Here is a 20,342-nt window from a genome sequence, read left to right on the forward strand (position 1 = left end):
TAATATATACATTGTCATACTATGTACATAAGCATAGCCAATGGCTCAAGTATAGTAAGGCCGAAGATGAGCTATGTTCCACGGCCTGTTGGTCTCCTCCTCTGATGTGCGTGAGTCTTTATGCTCTCGAATATCGATCAGATAGTATGACCCGTTGTGCAGATTCTTGCTGACCACGAAAGGCCCCTCCCAAGGTGGGGATAATTTATGCATATCTGTCTGGTCTTGGATGAGCCGAAGCACCAAATATCCTTCCTGAAAGGTTCTGGTTCTGACTCGGCGACTGTGATAACGATGAAGATCCTGCTGTAAATCGCCGATCGGGCGGCTGCGATGTCACGCTCTTCGTCCAACCGGTCCAAAGCATCTTGTCGTGCTATCTCGTTGTCCTCTTCAACATAAGCCGCCACACGAGGTGAATCATGACGGATATCACTGGGGAGAACCGCCTCTGCTCCATAAACCATGAAGAACGGTGTGTATCCTGTTGATCTGTTGGGTGTTGTACTGATGCTCCATAACACAGATGGTAATTCTTCTACCCAACAACCCGGCGTTCTCTGCAAAGGAACCATGAGCCGAGGCTTAATACCTCTCAAGATCTCTTGATTAGCCCTTTCTGCCTGGCCATTGGACTGTGGATGCGCCACTGATGAAACATCAAGCCGGATGTGCTCCCGTTCGCAGAACTCTTTCATAACACCTTTGGATAAATTGGTACCATTATCTGTGATAATACTATGCGGAAAGCCAAACCGGAAAATCACCTTTTTGATGAACTGAACCGCCATGGCCGCATCACACTTGCTAACAGGCTCTGCCTCCACCCATTTTGTAAACTTGTCAACCGCCACCAGGAGGTGGGTTTTCTTATCTTTGGACCTTTTGAAAGGCCCAACCATATCCAGCCCCCAAGTCGCAAACGGCCAAGTAATTGGAATCATTCTTAATTCTTGAGCCGGTACATGAGCACGTCTTGAAAACCTTTGGCAACCATCACATCGTCTGACCAGATCCTCCGCATCAGCATGAGCAGTTAACCAATAGAAGCCATGGCGAAACGCTTTAGCCACCAGAGATTTTGAACCGGCGTGGTGACCACAATCTCCTTCATGGATCTCACGTAAAATTTCGCGGCCTTCTTCAGGAGACACGCAGCGTTGAAAAGCTCCTGACACACTGCAATGATGTAACTCACCATTGATAATAGCCATGGACTTGGATCGCCGGATTATCTGCCGGGCCAGGATCTCGTCCTCTGGCAGCTCGCCCCGGTTCTTGTACGCCAGGTAAGGGAGCGTCCAATCCGGAATAACATGAATAGCTGCCACCAATTGAGCCTCCGGATCAGGAATAGCCAAATCCTCTTCACCTGGGACCTTGACCGACGGGTTGTGCAGCACATCCAGAAAAACATTGGGCAGGACCGGTTTGCGCTGAGAGCCCAGCCGGCTTAAAGCGTCCGCCGCTTCATTTTTTGCCGGTCCACGTGATCCACCTGATAGCCTTTGAAATAACCTGCCACAGCATCCACTTCACGACGATATGCTGCCATAAGCGGGTCCTTGGAGTCCCAAGTGCTAGACACTTGCTGAGCCACAAGGTCCGAGTCACCGAAGCACTTAACTCGACTTAGATTCATCTCCTTAGCCATCCGGAGACCATGGAGCAAGGCTTCATACTCAGCTGCATTGTTAGTACAAGGGAACATTAAGCGGAGAACATAACAAAACTTATCACCTCGTGGGGAAGTTAATATGACTCCAGCCCTCGAGCCTTCTAACTGCCTGGATCCATCAAAATGGATGGTCCAATACGTGTGATCCGGCTTTCCTTCAGGTGCTTGCATTTCTGTCCAATCGTTGATGAAATCAACAAGTGTTTGAGACTTAACAGCTGTCCGAGGCACATACTTCAAACCGTATGGCCCCAGCTCTATAACCCACTTTGCAATCCGGCCAGTAGCTTCCCGGTTCTGGATGATATCTCCCAAAGGAGCAGAACTGACTACCGTAATTGGGTGCCCTTGGAAGTATTGTTTAAGCTTCCGGCTTGCCATAAAGACTCCATACACCAGCTTTTGCCAATGCGGATACCTTTGCTTGGACTCGATTAGTACCTCGCTGATATAATAGACCGGACGTTGAACCGGATGCCCCTTACCTGCCTCCTTCCGTTCTACTATAATGGCCACGCTGACCGCCCGAACATTGGCAGCAACTGTTGGGGAACATAGTAATTTCAAAAAAAATTCCTACGCACACGCAAGATCATGGTGATGCATCGCAACGAGAGGGGAGAGTGTTGTCTACGTACCCTGGTAGACCGAAGCGGAAGCGTTGACGCAACGTAGAGGAAGTAGTTGTACGTCTTCCCGGTCCAACCGATCCAAGCACCGTTACTCCGGCACCTCCGAGTTCTTGGCACACGTTCAGCTCGATGACGCTCCCCGGGCTCCGATCCAGAAAAGCTTCGGGGAGGAGTTCCGTCAGCACGACGGCGTGGTGACGATCTTGATGTTCAACCGTCGCAGGGCTTCGCCTAAGCACCGCTACAATATGACCGAGGTGTAATATCGTGGAGGGGGGCACCGCACACGGCTAAGGAACGATCACGAAGATCAACTTGTGTGTCTATGGGGTGCCCCCTACCCCCGTATATAAAGTAGTGGAGGAGGGGAGGGCCGGCCCTCTCTATGGCGCGCCCTAGGGAGTCCTACTCCCACCGGGAGTAGGATTCCCCCTTTCCTAGTCCAACTAGGATTCCTTCCATGTCGTAGGAGTAGGAGACAAGGAAGGGGAAAGGAGAAGGGAAGGAAGGAGGGGGCGCAGCCCCTCCCCCTAGTCCAATTCGGACTAGGCCTTGGGGGGGGCGCGGCCTGCCCTAGGCAGCCCCTCTCTCTTTCCCGTATGGCCCAATAAGGCCCAATACTTTTCCCCCGTATTCCCGTAACTCCCCGGTACTCTGAAAAATACCCGAACCACTCAGAACCTTTCCGATGTCCGAATATAGTCGTCCAATATATCGATCTTTACGTCTCGACCATTTCGAGACTCCTCGTCATGTCCTCGTCATTTTGCGAATTTCTATGTCAACAATGCTCTGCAAGGAGCTACTCTAGCTAATTGCTCCCACTTTTCAATATGTATCTGGATCGAGACTTAGAGTCATCCAGATTGGTGTCAAAACTTGTATCGACGTAACCCTTTACGACGAACCTTTTGTCACCTCCGTAATCAAGAAACATGTCCTTATTCCAGTAAAGATAATTTTGACCCTTGTCCGTTGATCTACTCCTAGATCACTATTGTACTCCGTCTATTAACACAGTGTATGGTATACAATAGATCTGGTACACAGCATGGCATACTTTATAGAACCTATGACTGAGGCATAGGGAATGACTTTCATTCTCTTTCTATCTTCTGCCGTGGTCGGGCTTTGAGTCTTACTCAACTTCACACCTTGTAACACAGGCAAGAACTCTTTCTTTGACTGCTCCATTTTGAACTACTTCAAAATCTTGTCAAGGTTTGTACTTATTGAAAAAACTTATCAAGCGTCTTGATCTATCTCTATAGATCTTGATGCTCAATATGTAAGCAACTTCACCGAGGTCTTTCTTTGAAAAACTCCTTTCAAACACTCATTTATGCTTTGCAGAATAATTCTACATTATCTCTAATCAACAATATGTCATTCACATATACTTATCAGAAATGCTATAGTGCTCCCACTCACTTTCTAGTAAATACAGGCTTCACCGCAAGTCTGTATAACACTATATGCTTTGATCAACTTATCAAAGCGTATATTCCAACTCTGAGATGCTTGCACCAGTCCATAAATGGATCGCTGGAGCTCGCATATTTTGTTAGCACCTTTAGGATTGACAAAACCTTCTTGTTGCATCACATACAACTCTTCTTTAATAAATCCATTAAGGAATGCAGTTTTGTTTATCCATTTGCCAGATTTCATAAAATGCGGCAATTGCTAACATGATTCGGACAGACTTAAGCATAGATACGAGTGAGAAACTCTCATTGTAGTCAACACCTTGAACTTGTCGAAAACTTTTGTGACAATTCTATCTTTGTAGATAGTAACACTACTATCAGTTTCCATCTTCCTCTTGAAGATCCATTTATTATCAATGGCTTGCCGATCATCGGGCAAGTCCACCAAAGTCCACACTTTGTTCTCATACATGGATCCTATCTCAGATTTCATGGCCTCAAGCCATTTATCGGAATCTGGGCTCATCATCGCTTCCTCATAGTTCGTAGGTTCGTCATGGTCAAGTAACATGACCTCCAGAATAGGATTACCGTACCACTCTGGTGCGGATCTCACTCTGGTTGACCTACGAGGTTTGGTAGTAACTTGATCCGAACTTACATGATCATCATCATTATCTTCCTCACTAATTGGTGCAGGAGTCACAGGAACAGATTTCTATGATGAACTACTTTCCAATTATGGAGTAGGTACAGTTACCTCATCAAGTTCTACTTTCCTCCCACTCACTTCTTTAGAGAGAAACTCCTTCTCTAGAAAGGATCCATTCTTAGCAACGAATATCTTGCCTTCGGATCTGTGATAGAAGGTGTACCCAACTGTCTCCTTTGGGTATCCTATGAAGACATATTTCTCTGATTTGGGTTTGAGCTTATCAGGATGAAACTTTTTCATATAAGCATCGCAACCCCAAACTTTAAGAAATGAGAACTTTGGTTTCTTGCCAAACCATAGTTCATAAGGCGTCGTCTCAACGGATTTTGATGGTGCCCTATTTAACGTGAATGCAGCTGTCTCTAATGCATGACCCCAAAACGATAGTGGTAAATCGGTAAGAAACATCATAGATTGTATTATATCCAATAAAGTACGGTTATGATGTTCGAACACACCATTATGCTGTGGTGTTCCAGGTGGCATGAATTTGTGAAACTATTCCACATTGTTTTAATTGAAGGCCAAACTCATAACTCAAATATTCGTCTCCGCGATCAGATCGTGGAAACCTTATCTTCTTGTCACGATGATTTTCCACTTCACTCTGAAATTCTTTGAACTGTTCAAATGTTTCAGACTTATGTTTCATCAAGTAGATATCCCCATATCTGCTCAAATCATCTGTGAAGGTCAGAAAATAATGATACCTGCTGCAAGCCTTAATATTCATCGGACCACATACATCAGTATGTATGATTTCCAACAAATCTGTTGCTTGCTTCATTGTACCGGAGAACGGCGTTTTAGTCATCTTGCCCATAAGGCATGGTTCGCAAGCATCAAGTGATTTATAATCAAGTGATTCCAAAAGACCATCAGCATGGAGTTTCTTCCAGTGCTTTACACCAATATGACCTAAACGGCAGTGCCACAAATAAGTTGCACTATCATTATTAACTTTGCATCTTTTGGTTTCAATATTATGAATATGTGTATCACTACGATCGAGATCCAATGAACTTGTTTCATTGGGTGTATGACCATCGAAGGTTTCATTCATGTAAATAGAACAACAATTATTCTCTGACTTTAATGAATAACCATATTGCAATAAACATGATCAAATCATATTCATGCTCAACGCAAAAACCAAATAACACTTATTTAGGTTCAACACTAATCCCGAAAATATAGGGGAGTGTGCGATGATGATCATATCAATCTTGGAACTACTTCCAACACACATCATCACTTCACCCTTAACTAGTCTCTGTTTATTCTGCAACTCCTGTTTCGAGTTACTACTCTTAGCAACTGAACCAGTATCAAATACCGAGGGGTTGCTATAAACACTAGTAAAGCACACATTAATAACATGTATATCCAATATACCTTTGTTCACTTTGCCATCCTTCTTATCCGCCAAATACTTGGGGTAGTTCCGCTTCTAGTGACCAGTCCCTTTGCAGGAGAAGCACTTAGTCTCAGGCTTAGGTCCAGACTTGGGCTTCTTCACTTGAGCAGCAACTCGCTTGCCGTTCTTCTTGAAGTTCCCCTTCTTCCCTTTGCCCTTTTCTTGAAACTAGTGGTCTTGTCAACCATCAACACTTGATGTTTTTCTTGATTTCTACCTTCATCGATTTCAGCATCACGAAGAGCTTGGGAATCATTTCCGTTATCCCTTGCATATTATAGTTCATCACGAAGTTCTACTAACTTGGTGATGCTGTCAATCACTATCTTATCTGGAAGATTAACTCCCACTTGATTCAAGCGATTGTAGTACCCAGACAATCTGAGCACATGCTCACTAGTTGAGCGATTCTCCTCCATCTTTTAGCTATAGAACTTGTTGGAGACTTCATATCTCTCAACTCGGGTATTTGCTTGAAATATTAACTTCAAATTCTAGAACATCTCATATGCTCCATGATGTTCAAAACGTCTTTGAAGTCCCGATTCTAAGCCGTTAAGCATGGTGCACTTAAACTATCAAGTAGTCATCATATTGAGCTAGGCAAACGTTCATAACGTCTGCATCTGCTCCTGCAATAGGTCTGTCACCTAGCGGTGCATCAAGGACATAATTCTTCTGTGCAGCAATGAGGATAAACCTCAGATCACGGATTCAATCTGCATCATTGCTACTAACATCTTTCAACACAATTTTCTCTAGGAACATATAAAAATAAACATATGAAAGCAACAATGCGAGCTATTGATCTACAACATAATTTGCAAAATACTACCAGGACTAAGTTCATGATAAATTTAAGTTCAATTAATCATATTACTAAAGAACTCCCACTTAGATAGATATCCCTCTAATCCTCTAAGTGATTACGTGATCCAAATTAACTAAACCATGTCCGATCATCACATGAGATGGAGTAGTTTCATTGGTGAACATCACTATGTTGATCATATCTACTATATGATTCACGCTCGACCTTTCGGTCTCCGTGTTCCGAGGCCATATCTGTATATGCTTGGCTCGTCAAGTATAAACTGAGTATTCCGCATGTGCAACTGTATTGCACCCGTTGTATTTGAACGTAGAGCCTATCACACCCGATCATCACATGGTGTCTCAGCATGAAGAACTTTCGCAACGGTGCATACTCAGGGAGAACACTTCTTGATAATTTAGTGAGAGATCATCTTATAATGCTACCGTCAATCAAAGCAAGATAAGATGCATAAAAGATAAACATCACATGCAATCAATATAAGTGATATGATATGGCCATCATCATCTTGTGCTTGTGATCTCCATCTCCGAAGCACCGTCGTGATCACCATCGTCACCGGCGCGACACCTTGATCTCCATCGTAGCATCGTTGTCGTCTCGCCAATCTTATGCTTCCACGACTATCGCTACCACTTAGTGATAAAGTAAAGCATTACAGCACGATTGCATTGCATACAATAAAGCGACAACCATATGGCTCCTGCCAGTTGCCGATAACTCAGTTACAAAACATGATCATCTCATATAATAAAATTTAGCATCATGTCTTGACCATATCACATCACAACATGCCCTGTAAAAACAAGTTAGACGTCCTCTACTTTGTTGTTGCAATTTTTACGTGGCTGCTACGGGCTTAAGCAAGAACCAATCTTACCTACGCATCAAAACCACAACGATAGTTTGTCAAGTTGGTGTTGTTTTAACCTTCGCAAGGACCGGGTGTATCCACACTCAGTTCAACTAAAGTTGGAGAAACTATCACCCGCAAGCCACCTATGTGCAAAGCACATCGGGAGAACCGGTCTCGCGTAAGCGTACGCATAATGTCGGTCCGGGCCGCTTCATCCAACAATACCGCCGAACCAAAGTATGACATGCTGGTAAGCAGTATGACTTATATCGCGCACAACTCACTTGTGTTCTACTCGTGCATATAACATCAAACCATAAAACCTAGGCTCGGATGCCACTGTTGGGGAACGTAGTAATTTCAAAAAAATTCCTACGCACACGCAAGATCATGGTGATGCATAGCAACTAGAGGGGAGAGTGTTGTCTACGTACCCTCGTAGACCGAAGCGGAAGCGTTGACGCAACGTAGAGGAAGTAGTTGTACATCTTCCCGGTCCAACCGACCCAAGCACCGTTACTCCGGCACCTCCGAGTTCTTGGCACACGTTCAGCTCGATGACGCTCCCCGGGCTCCGATCCAGCAAAGCTTTGGGGAGGAGTTCCGTCAGCACGACGGCATGGTGACGATCTTGATGTTCAACCGTCGCAGGGCTTCACCTAAGCACCGCTACAATATGACCGAGGTGTAATATCGTGGAGGGGGGCACCGCACACAGCTAAGGAACGATCACGAAGATCAACTTGTGTGTCTATGGGGTGCCCCCTGCCCCCGTATATAAAGGAGTGGAGGAGGGGAGGGCCGGCCCTCTCTATGGCGCGCCCTAGGGAGTCCTACTCCCACCGGGAGTAGGCTTCCCCCTTTCCTAGTCCAACTAGGATTCCTTCCATGTAGTAGGAGTAGGAGACAAGGAAGGGGAAAGGAGAAGGGAAGGAAGGAGGGGGCGCAGCCCCTCCCCCTAGTCCAATTCGGACTAGGCCTTGGGGGGCGTGCGGCCTGCCCTAGGCAGCCCCTCTCTCTTTCCCGTATGGCCCAATAAGGCCCAATACTTTTCCCCCGTATTCCCGTAACTCCCCGGTACTCTGAAAAATACCCGAACCACTCAGAACCTTTCCGATGTCCGAATATAGTCGTCCAATATATCGATCTTTACGTCTCGACCATTTCGAGACTCCTCGTCATGTCCCCGATCTCATCCGGGACTCTGAACTCCTTCGGTACATCAAAACTCATAATATAACTGTCATCGAAACCTTAAGCGTGCGGACCCTACGGGTTCGAGAACAATGTAGACATGACCGAGACACGTCTCCGGTCAATAACCAATAGCGGGACCTGGATGCCCATATTGGTTCGTACATATTCTACGAAGATCTTTTATCGGTCAGACCGCATAACAACATACGTTGTTCCCTTTGTCATCGGTATGTTACTTGCCCGAGATTCGATCGTCGGTATCTCAATACCTAGTTCAATCTCGTTACCGGCAAGTCTCTTTACTCGTTTTGTAATACATCATCTTGCAACTAACTCATTAGTTGTAATGCTTGCAAGGCTTATGTGATGTGCATTACCGAGAGGGCCTAGAGATACCTCTCCGACAATCGGAGTGACAAATCCTAATCTCGAAATACGCCAACCCAACATTCACCTTTGGAGACACCTGTAGAGCTCCTTTATAATCACCCAATTATGTTGTGACGTTTGGTAGCACACAAAGTGTTCCTCCGGCAAACGGGAGTTGCATAATCTCATAGTCATAGGAACATGTATAAGTCATGAAGAAAGCAATAGCAACATACTAAACGATCGAGTGATAAGCTAACGGAATGGGTCAAGTCAATCACATCATTCTTCTAATGATGTGATCCCGTTAATCAAATGACAACTCATGTCTATGGCTAGGAAACTTAACCATCTTTGATCAACGAGCTAGTCAAGTAGAGGCATACTAGTGACACTCTGTTTGTCTATGTATTCACACATGTATTATGTTTCCGGTTAATACAATTCTAGCATGAATAATAAACATTTATCATGATATAAGGAAATAAATAATAAATTTATTATTGCCTCTAGGGCATATTTCCTTCAGCAACATATAACAGCAATGGCTCCTTGTCAATGGGAGCGGCAAGCACCGGCGGATTGGCCAGTTGCCACTTTAAATCCTCAAACGCTTCATCAGCGGCAGAACTCCAGACAAACTGATCCGTCTTTTTCAACATCTGATACAAAGGAATTGCCTTCTCACCAAGACAGCTAACAAACCGGCTTAATGCCGCAATCCAGCAGGCCAGTCGTTGAACATCATTGATACACTTTGGTTTATCCAAGGAGGTGATGGCCGTGATCTTCTCCGGATTAGCCTCAATTCCCCTGTTGGACACCAGAAAACCCAATAACTTGCCCACCAGTACACCAAAGACACACTTTTCCGGATTAAGCATCATCTTGTATGTCCTCAGGTTATCAAAGGTTTCCCTCAAATAATCAATCAGAGTCTCCTTCTCCCTGGATTTAACCACGATATCATCCACGTAAGCATGTACATTACGGCCAATCTGCTTGTGAAGACAATTTTGTACACACCGCTGATAAGTTGCCTGGGCACTCTTGAGCCCAAAGGGCATAGACACATAGCAGAAGGCTCCAAAGGGAGTTATAAATGTCGTCTTCTCCTGGTCCTTAACTGCCATTTTGATCTGATGATAGCCAGAATATGCATCCAAAAAACTTAAACGCTCACAACCCGCCGTAGCATCAATAATTTGATCAATACGGGGGAGGGCAAAAGGATCTGCTGGACAAGCCTTATTAAGATCTGTGTAATCCACACACATGCGCCAGGTGCCGTTTTTCTTAAGGACCAGCACCGGATTGGCAAGCCACTCAGGGTGAAAAACTTCAACAATAAAGCCAGCCGCTAAGAGCCTGGCTACCTCTTCTCCAATCGCCTTGCATCTTTCTTCGTTAAACCGGCGAAGGAACTGTTTCACTGGTTTGTATCTAGGATACACATTAAGGGTGTGCTCAGCGAGTTGCCTCGGTACACCTGGCATGTCAGAGGGCTTCCATGCAAAAATGTCCCGATTCTCACGGATGAACTCGATGAGCGCGCTTTCCTATTTCGGATCCAAGTTGGCACTAATGCTGAACTGGTTGGACGAATCGCCGGGTACGAAGTCAACAAGCTTAGTTTCTGCTGCCGATTTGAACTTTAAGGCCGGATCATGCTCCGTAGTTGTCTTTTTCAATGGAGTCATGTCCGCCGGATCAACATTGTCCTTATAATATTTTAACTCCTCGGTGGCACAAACCAACTCAGCATAAGCCGCATCTCCTTCCTCACACTCCAAAGAAATTTTGCGGCTTCCGTGAACCGTTATGGTCCCCCTGTGACCCGGTATCTTGAGCTGCAAATACACATAACAAGGTCGTGCCATAGGCGTAAGCCGGTCACCCAAACAGAGCGTGATATGGACTCTGGATTTTCACCACTTCAAACGTCAATGTCTCTGACCTGGAATCATGGTCATCCCCAAAGGCCACTTCCAGAGCTATCTTACCAACGGGATACGCTGATCTACCGGGCACTACACCATGGAATACTGTATTAGACAGTTTGAGACTCTTATCTGTTAGTCCCATACGACGGAAGGTCTCATAGTACAGGATGTTAATGCTGCTCCCTCCATCCATGAGTACCTTGGTGAACTTGTAACCCCCCACCTGAGGTGCCACCACCAGAGCCAACTGACCCGGATTATCGACTTGGGGAGGATGATCTTCTCTGCTCCATATGATTGGCTGTTCAGACCAACGTAGATAACGGGGTATGGCCGGTTCAACAAAGTTGACCGCCCTCCTATGAACTTTCCGGTCTCGCTTGTCCAAGCTAGTGGTGAAGACATGGTACTGCCCATTACTCAACTGCTTTGGGTTGCTCTGGTAACCTGACTGTTGCTGCTGCTGGTTGTAACCACCCTGGCTGCTCTGACTATTATGTCCTCCCGGATTACCATTGAACCCTGAACCAGAACTTCCTCCTCCGTAACCCGGCCCGGCTCCCGAGACTCCGCCAGATTCGTGATCATACCGGAAATTATTAGAGTTCTTGAATTCCTGTATAATAAAGCAATCCTTCCAAAGATGGTTTGTTGGCGCCTCCTTCGTCCCATGTTTTGGACAGGGCTGGCTTAGCAGAAAGTTTAGGCGGTTTGGGTTAGGGCTGGGCGCTCCATTATGATTTTTCGGTCTACCCTTGCGTCGCTGACCATTTCCTGTGCGTTGGTATTAGCCACCAAGTCCATGTTACCATCTGCCTTATGCTTGCCTCCTCCACCATTGCCTGTCCAGTGATGCTGCTGACCTTTGGAGCTGTTGTTCTTCTTCCCTTTCCCTGTCTTTTCATCATTAGATTCGGGATCCTTGGTACTATCAGAATCAGCATATTTCACTAAGGCGGCCATGAGGGTCCCCATGTCAGTGCAATGACGCTTCATCCGTCCCAACTTCAGCTTCAGGGGTCCAAACCGGCAGTTTCCTTCTAGGGTTAATACCGCGGTGTCAGCATTGATGCGGTCTGAGGAGTGCAACACTTATGAAACCCGGCGCACCCAATGAGTCATTGATTCCCCTTCCTCCTGGACGCATGCAGCTAAGTCTACTATCGACATAGGCTGTTTATAGGTATCTTTGAAATTGCTGATAAACCGGGCTCGTAATTGGGTCCATGAACTGATAGAATTAGCCGGCAAGTTTTTTAACCAAGTACGGGCCATTCCTTCTAGCATCATGGTGAAGTATTTCGCACACGCCGCGTCATCCACATCAAGCATCTCCATGGCCATCTCATAGCTCTCCACCCATGTCTCTGGAGGTTGATCCGCCATGTAATTTGGTACCTTGCGTGGGCCTTTGAAATCCTTGGGCAGGCGCACGTTGCGTAAAGCGGGGATAAGGCAAGGCACTCCCAAAGAGCTAGAAGTAACAACGGGTTCTGTCCAGGTGGTTGGACGAACCGGCGTGAGCTTCCGAGCCTGATGCTGCGTGGCTAACTCGGCCTCCCTGCGCGCATGGGCCCGGTCCACCACTTCCTGAGCGTCCTCAGCACCGCCCGCCGTGTTGTTGTCATGGGGTGCCCCACGTCATTCATTACTCAACATTGCCGGTTCGTCCATATGTCTACTATAGCTCCGGCTTGGACGGGGGGTCGAGTGGATCCGGTCGCGGCTGTACGAGTACGCCTCCTGTTGGGTCAAAGCTGTCCTCAGAAGTTCCTTGACACGTCGCGTCTCTACTGCCTGCGGCGAGTTACCTTCAATCGGAATGGCCTCCAGCCGTGCGGCAGCGGCAACAAGATTGTCCATTGGATTAGAATAGTGACCCGGAGGTGTTGAAGTAGCCCCAGGTACAACGGTGTTTTGACGAGGCGGGTCCATCTGATGAGGTTGAACCGGCGTGCCAACCCTAGGGGCTCCTGCCTGGTTTCCCTCCAGTGGATCGCCGGCTCTTGGCCCTGGGGTGTTGAAAAGGTCTCTGGCCTCAAAAACCGGAGGTAAGCGGGATCGGTGCTTCCTCCTCATGACTTCATGCGATGCGCTCTGGTCCAACATAAGCTTGTAGGCCTGTGCGTCTAAAGCGGCCCGCTCTGCGGCCATCCTGGTGTCCTCCGCCGCCAGATCCACCTTGGCCTGGGTGATCTGTTCCTTTACCTTTGCAATCTCTGCGTTGTGAACGTCCTGATCCGGCGGGTTACCTTCCGCCATAAGTACAGCCAACGCATCAAATAGTTCAGATAGAACTTGAGCCGGCGGGCGCACAAGGCCTCCTGCCCCGCTAGCCGTCGCTGCTGGTGAACCGGAGATCGTTGCCGCAGCTGTTGAAGAATGAAGTGCTGCCTGGGTTCCGGCCATGAATATTCCAACCTGGTTCGGCAGATTAGAAGGGTCCGGAATATTGTCGCCATCGGAACAGCTCCCAATCCGGCCATCTTGTAGCTGATAAAGAGATTCGGTTTCTCCGGTCGAAGATTCGTCACCGGAACAAGCGACGGTCGCACCGTGAAGTTCCGATCCGTCCTCATAACTTCCTCCATGGATGACTCCCACGAAGGCACGCTTCATGGCCGGTTTAACCCGGGCGTATCGCGCACGCTGAGCCGTCTCGACAAGGTCGGTGCAGATGTCCGGCTCAGGGCCCGGTTCACCGGTCTTGCCGATGAAAACGTGAATGCCACCAAAGGGGACCCGGTACCCATACTCAATTGAGCCGGCCTCGGGGCCCCAGCCTACGTCATCGACGTAAAGCTTGCCGCGACGACTCTTAGTCATCCGGCCTGCCACGTAGCCCTTGAGTCCTTCATAGCGGCCCTCCAAGAACCGGAAACCATCGTGCGATTGCCCAACGGTGGGCGCCAACTATCGTGGTTTTGTCACGTCAGATGTCCTCATGAAAGGACTTAGTCGTGGAGCCATCGCAACGGGTTAGCTTGAAGGGGTTAAAGCGGACACAAGGACGCAAGGGAGTTTATACTAGTTCGGCCCCTTCGGTGAAGGTAAAAGCCTACGTCTAGTTGTGATGGGATTGATTGGGTCTCGATGACTTTGGAGCAAACAAGCTTCGCCTAAGTCTCGAGTTGTCGTTCTCTGTCCCTGAACCGCCGCCGGGTCGTCCCCTTATATACATGGGTGACACCCGTCGGTCCACAGAGTCCCAACGCCGATTCATACTCGTATCCGGGTTGGTCTCTCCTTATTCCTATCTTACAATACAAGTATACATATTAAGCCGGTTTACAGCTACAGGTCTTGAACCGACTACAGGCCTTGGGCCCTCATCTGCCTCTTTGGGCTTTAACACCTTTGAACTACTGATGAAGTAACCCGGCCCAGGTAGGCCGGTTTATGCCCAGTAGTAATATCCCCAACACCCATGATATGATATGCTCTTTCACACATGAACCTCCTTATACCTTCCTCAAAACAGCCACCATACCTACCTATTATGGCGTATCCATAGCCATTCCGAGATATATTACCATGCAACTTTCCACCATTCCATTTATCATGACACATTCATCATTGGCATAATGCTTAGCATTTTCATGTAGTTGACATAGTATTTGTGGCAAAGCCACCGTTCATAATTCTTTCATACATGTCACTCTTGGTTTATTGCATATCCCGGTACACCGCCGGAGGCATTCATATAGAGTCATCTTTTGTTCTAGCATCGAGTTGTAATCATTGAGTTGTAAATAAACAGAAGTGTGATGATCATCATTTTCTAGAGCATTGTCCCAAGTGAGGAAATAAAAAATAATAAAAAAGGGGGGAGAAAGGCCATAAAAAAGAGAAAGGCCCAAACAAAAAATGAGAGAAAAAGAGAGAAGGGACAATGTTACTATCCTTTGCAACACTTATGCTTCAAAGTAGCACCATAATCTTCATGATATAGAGTCTTTTGTTTTGTCACTTTCATATACTAGTGGGAAATTTTCATTATAGAACTTGGCTTGTATATTCCAACAATGGGCCTCCTCAAGTGCCCTGGGTCTTCGTGAGCAAGCAAGTTGGATGCACACCCACTTAGTTTCTTTTGTTGAGCTTTCATACATTTATAGCTCTAGTGCATCCGTTGCATGGCAATCCCTACTCCTTGCATTAACATCAATCGATGGGCATCTCCATAGCCCATTGATTAGCCTCGTTGATGTGAGACTTTCTCCTTTTTTGTCTTCTCCACATAACCCCCTCATTATATTCTATTCCACCCATAGTGCTATATCCATGGCTCGCGCTCATATATTGCGTGAAACTTTATAGGTTTGAGATTAAAATTTTGAGAACACATAATTGCTTAGTTAGTATGCTTGAAGTATTATTATTTTTATGTCAATATGAACTTTTATCTTGAATCTCTCAGATCTGAATATTCATACCACAATTAACAAGAATTGCATTAAAATTATGCCGAGTAGCACTCCGCATCAAAAAATTTGTTTTTATCATTTACCTACTCGAGGACGAGCAGGAATTAAGCTTGGGCATGCTTGATACGTCTCCAACGTATCTATATTTTTGATTGCTCCATGCTATATTATCTACTGTTTTGGACATTATTGGGCTTTATTATCCACTTTTATATTATTTTTGGGACTAACCTATTAACCGGAGGCCCAGCCCAAAATTGTTGTTTTTTTGCCTATTTTAGGGTTTCGAAGAAAAGGAATATCAAACGGAGTCCAAACGGAATGAAACCTTCGGGGACATGATTTTCTCACCGAACATGATCCAGGACACTTGGACCCTATGTCAAGAAACAAAGGAGGAGGCCACGAGGTAGGGGCGTGCTTACCCCCCCCCCCCAAGGCGCACCCTCCACCCTCGTGGGCCCCCTGTTGCTCCACCGACGTACTCCTTCCTCCTATATATACCTACGTACCCCCAAATGATCAGATACGGAGCCAAAACCCTAATTCCACTGCCGCAACTTTCTGTATCCATGAGATCCCATCTTGGGGCCTGTTCCGGAGCTCCGGTGCAGGGGGTATCCAACACAGAGGGCTTCTACATCAACACCATAGCCCCTCTGATGAAGTGTGAGTAGTTCACCTCAGACCTATGGGTCCATAGTTATTAGCTAGATGGCTTCTTCTCTCTTTTTGGATCTCAATACAATGTTCTCCCCCTCTCTTGTGGAGATCTATTCGATGTAATCTTATTTTTGCGGTGTGTTTGTTGAGACTGATGAATTATGGGTTTATGATCAAGTCTATCTATGAACAATATTTGAATCTTCTCTGAATTCTTTTATGTATGATTTATTATCTTTGCAAGTCTCTTCAAATTATCAGTTTGGTTTGGCCTGCTAGATTGATCTTTCTTGCAATGGGAGAAGTGCTTAGCTTTGGGTTCAATCTTGTGGTGTCCTTTCCCAGTGACAGTAGGGGCAGCAAGGCACATATTGTATTGTTGCCATCGAGGATAACAAGATGGGGTTTGCATCATATTGCATGAGTTTATCCCTCTACATCATGTCATCTTGCTTAAGGTGTTACTCTGTTTTCATGAACTTAATACTCTAGATGCATGCTGGATAGCGGTCGATGAGTGGAGTAATAGTAGTAGATGCAGGCAGGAGTCGGTCTACTTGTCTTGGACGTGATGCCTATATACATGATCATACCTAGATATTCTCATAACTATGCTCAATTCTGTCAATTGCTCAACAGTAATTCGTTCACCCATCGTAAAATACTTATGCTCTTGAGAGAAGCCACTAGTGAAACCTATGGCCCTCGGGTCTATCTTCATCATATTAATCTTCCAATACTTAGTTATTTCCTTTGCTTTTATTTTAGTTTGCATCTTTATCATAAAAATACCAAAAATATTATCTTATCGTATCTATCAGATCTCACTCTCATAAGTGACCGTGAAGGGATTGACAACCCCTTATCGCATTTGTTGCAAGGAGTTATTTGCTTTGTTCAGGTACGAAGGACTTGCGCGTAGCCTCCTACTGGATTGATACCTTGGTTCTCAAAAACTAAGGGAAATACTTACACTACTTTGCTGCATCATCCTTTCCTCTTCAGGGAAATCCAACACAGTGCTCAAGAGGTAGCAAGCGCCTGAAGACGCTGGTGGCCGCGGCGGAGGAGACCCGGCAGGGGGAAACCCGTCGCCCTAAGGAGGCTAAGAAGACAACTGAGGCCAAGGACGCCGAGCTGAAGGCAGCTCTTGCCCAGGTTGTCGAGCTAGAGAAGTCGCTGCAGGAGCGAGATCGCACCCTTGCCCTGGAGCGGCCCAGTACGTTGCTCGAAGCGCAACACCTGGATGAGTCCTTCTCCAGTAGGTGCTTTCCTTGGATTTCTGCCAGGCTGGGACCCCGAGTTCTTGCTCTTGGTAATTCTTTATGACTTGCTCCTTTTATTCTTGACAGGGGCCTTCTCGGAGACGCGCGAGCTAGCGGAGGAGGCTGTCCGCTTTCAGCGTGACCAACAAGGGGTCATCAGCTCCGGGACCGATCCGCAGGTGGCCTGGACCTTCCCGGAGATCATGACCGCCACCGAGGCTTGTCTGCGAGTCTTGGGCGACCAAATGGGGTGGCTCTCTCAGGCCGGCGCGGTGATGACGATGGCCCTCTGGCCGGGTTCCGTTATGTTGAGCAGCTTCACGCGGCTGGCGTGGCGGTTGGAGGCGGGGCCGGATCCGCTCCATGACTGGCGTGTTTCCGCCGCTCGTGCTGGCACCGAGATGGTGCTCAGGTTCGCGATGTCTTGGCATCCGGATCTGTCGCTGGACGCGTTGATGGGCCAGCGAGCCGGCTCGGAGAGCCAGCTGCAGGCGGAGGACGGCCGGATCGCTGCACGGGCCAGCTACATCGCCGGGTTCACCTTCCAGGACGAGTTCCGGTCGGAGCGGGCGGGAGATGGCGGAGTCGTGCCTGCTGACGACTGTGGCCTTCTTCTGAACGACCCGGAGGGCAGCTCCGAGGAGACGGGCGTCTAGCGTGACGAGGGCGTCGACGAGGGGGACACCGGTACCTCGGCGAACCCTGATGCCACCGAGGGGGATGCCTGAAGCCGCCTTTTTTTTTAACTTAGTAGAAATTTCTGGTAGGTAGTAGGTCCACCCACCAACTGGGGGTTTATGGGAGTAATGAATTCTGGCCTTGGGGCCTGCTTAAATTTGAACTTGTGATGTATAAATTCCGTGGTTGTTTGTGTTCTTGCTTTTTGTCCTTCGAATCGTTTTTCTGTGATTTTCCTCTCTCGGGCTCCCCCCCCCTCCCGCGAGTCTGACCGTCGAGGCTCCGGTCCATGACAAGGAGTTCGGCCTTTGAGAGGAGCGTGTAGTATTTAGGCTGTCGAAACATTGAGCGCGAGCGACACACCCACTGGGCCGACTGGCGGCAACCCGGCGAAGCCGGTTGGCGAGCAGTCGGTCGTGCGGTAACTTAAATTGGCGCGGACGGGTTGGGTAACCCGACAGTCCTTAACTTAGTGTTCGTGGCGCGCTGGTGCTCTGGCCTTGCGCGCTTGCCGGCCGACAGCCAGAGTCGGTTCTGTGGCTTAGGGCAAAGTGGAAGACCATGGCGATCCCAATGCGTCAAGAACCACTAAGTAAGGCCGCAGGTGGTGACCAAGCTGGCCAGCCCCCAAGCCCCCGGGTCGAGCGAGTCAGACCGATGGCCGGGTTTGATGGAGAGGTAAATAATGCACAAATGTAGGAGATACAATAGCTTGGTTGGAAAGGGCAGCCCCCGAGCATCGTTCGGGGACTCCATAGTTTTCAGATGATTACAAAAGTCAGTGATACATATGTACACACGGCTAACTGTAAAATAGGCGGAGGAGTTCCGCGTTCCACTGCCGGGTTGTTTCTTCGCCGACGGTGTCTCTCTTGCGCTTGTTTGACTTGCGGGCATCGATGAGGTAGTAGGTGTTGCGATCACACAAGGCCTTGCTGATGATGAAGGGGCCCTCCCACGGGGAGGATAGCTTGTGCTGGCTGACTTGCTGCTGGACGAGTCAGAGGACGAGGTCTCCCTCCCAAAATGCTAGGGGTTTGATCTTCTAGTTGTAGCAGTGCCTTAGACCTTGCTGATAAATGGTTGAGCGGCTGAGCGCTGGGAGACGTGCTTCTTTGAGCAGGTCGACATCGTCTTCGCGGGCTTCTTTGGCTTCAGCTTTGGTGTACATCGCGACGAGCGGCGAGTCGAACCCGACGTCGGTCGGGATGACGGCTTCTGCTCCGTAGACGAGGAAGAACGGGGTGAACATGGTCGACCGGTTTGGCTTTGTTTGAAGACTCCAAAGGACGGCCGGCAGCTCGTCGAGCCAGCTGCCAGGCGAACGGACGAGCGGCTCGACAAGCCGTGGCTTGATGCCGGATAGGATGAGGCTGTTGGCCTGCTCGACCTGGGCGTTGGACTGCATGTGTGCAACGGAAGCCAAGTTGAGGCGGATGCCAAAGATGGACCTGTAATGTGCAAGCGCGCCCTTGGCGAAGTTGGTGCCATTGTCCGTGATGATGCTGTTCGGCATGCCGTAGCGCACCGCGATGTCCTTGACGAATCGGACGGGCCAGCTTCTTGATTGGCCTTTCTTCGATCTATTTGGTGAACTTGTCCACCGCCACCAGCAAATGCGTCATGCCGCCTCGAGCGGTCTTGAAAGGCCCCACCATGTTGAGTCCCCAGACCGCGAAGGGCCAAGCGATCGGGATGGTCCGGAGTGCCAACGCCTGTTGGTGGCTCCGCTTGCTAAAGCGTTGGCATCCCTCGCACTTGAGACGAGCGACTCGGCGTCTTCGAGGGCCGTGGGCTAGTAGAAACCATGGCAGAAGGCCTTGGCCACCAGAGACCGAGAGGCGTCATGGTGTCCACACTTGCGCTGGTGTATGTCGAGGAGGATCTCAATTCCCTTGTCTTGCTCAACACAGCGCTGGAACACGACGGTGGAGTTGTGTTTGACGAGCTCGTTGTTGATGATGATGTAGGCGGACGCCCGGCGCTGCACCTGCCGGGCCTCGGTCTCGTCCATGGGGAGAACCCCGTTCTCCAGGAACTCTGAGATGGGCAGGGCCCATGATGACGCTGTCACCACGGTGAGGATGGACACTATGGAGGGTTCCGGGATGTCAGCCCCCGAGTTGGTTTCAGCGGCCCTAGGTCTTGAACGGCGGCGGCCAGGTCAACGGCAGCAGTCCCCGGGCCGGGTACGGCGGCGGCCGGGTCGATGGTAGCAGCCCCCGGGCCGGGTTCAG

The sequence above is a fragment of the Triticum dicoccoides genome, chromosome 5A, assembly GCF_002162155.2.
Source record: "Triticum dicoccoides isolate Atlit2015 ecotype Zavitan chromosome 5A, WEW_v2.0, whole genome shotgun sequence".
NCBI lineage: Eukaryota > Viridiplantae > Streptophyta > Magnoliopsida > Poales > Poaceae > Triticum > Triticum dicoccoides.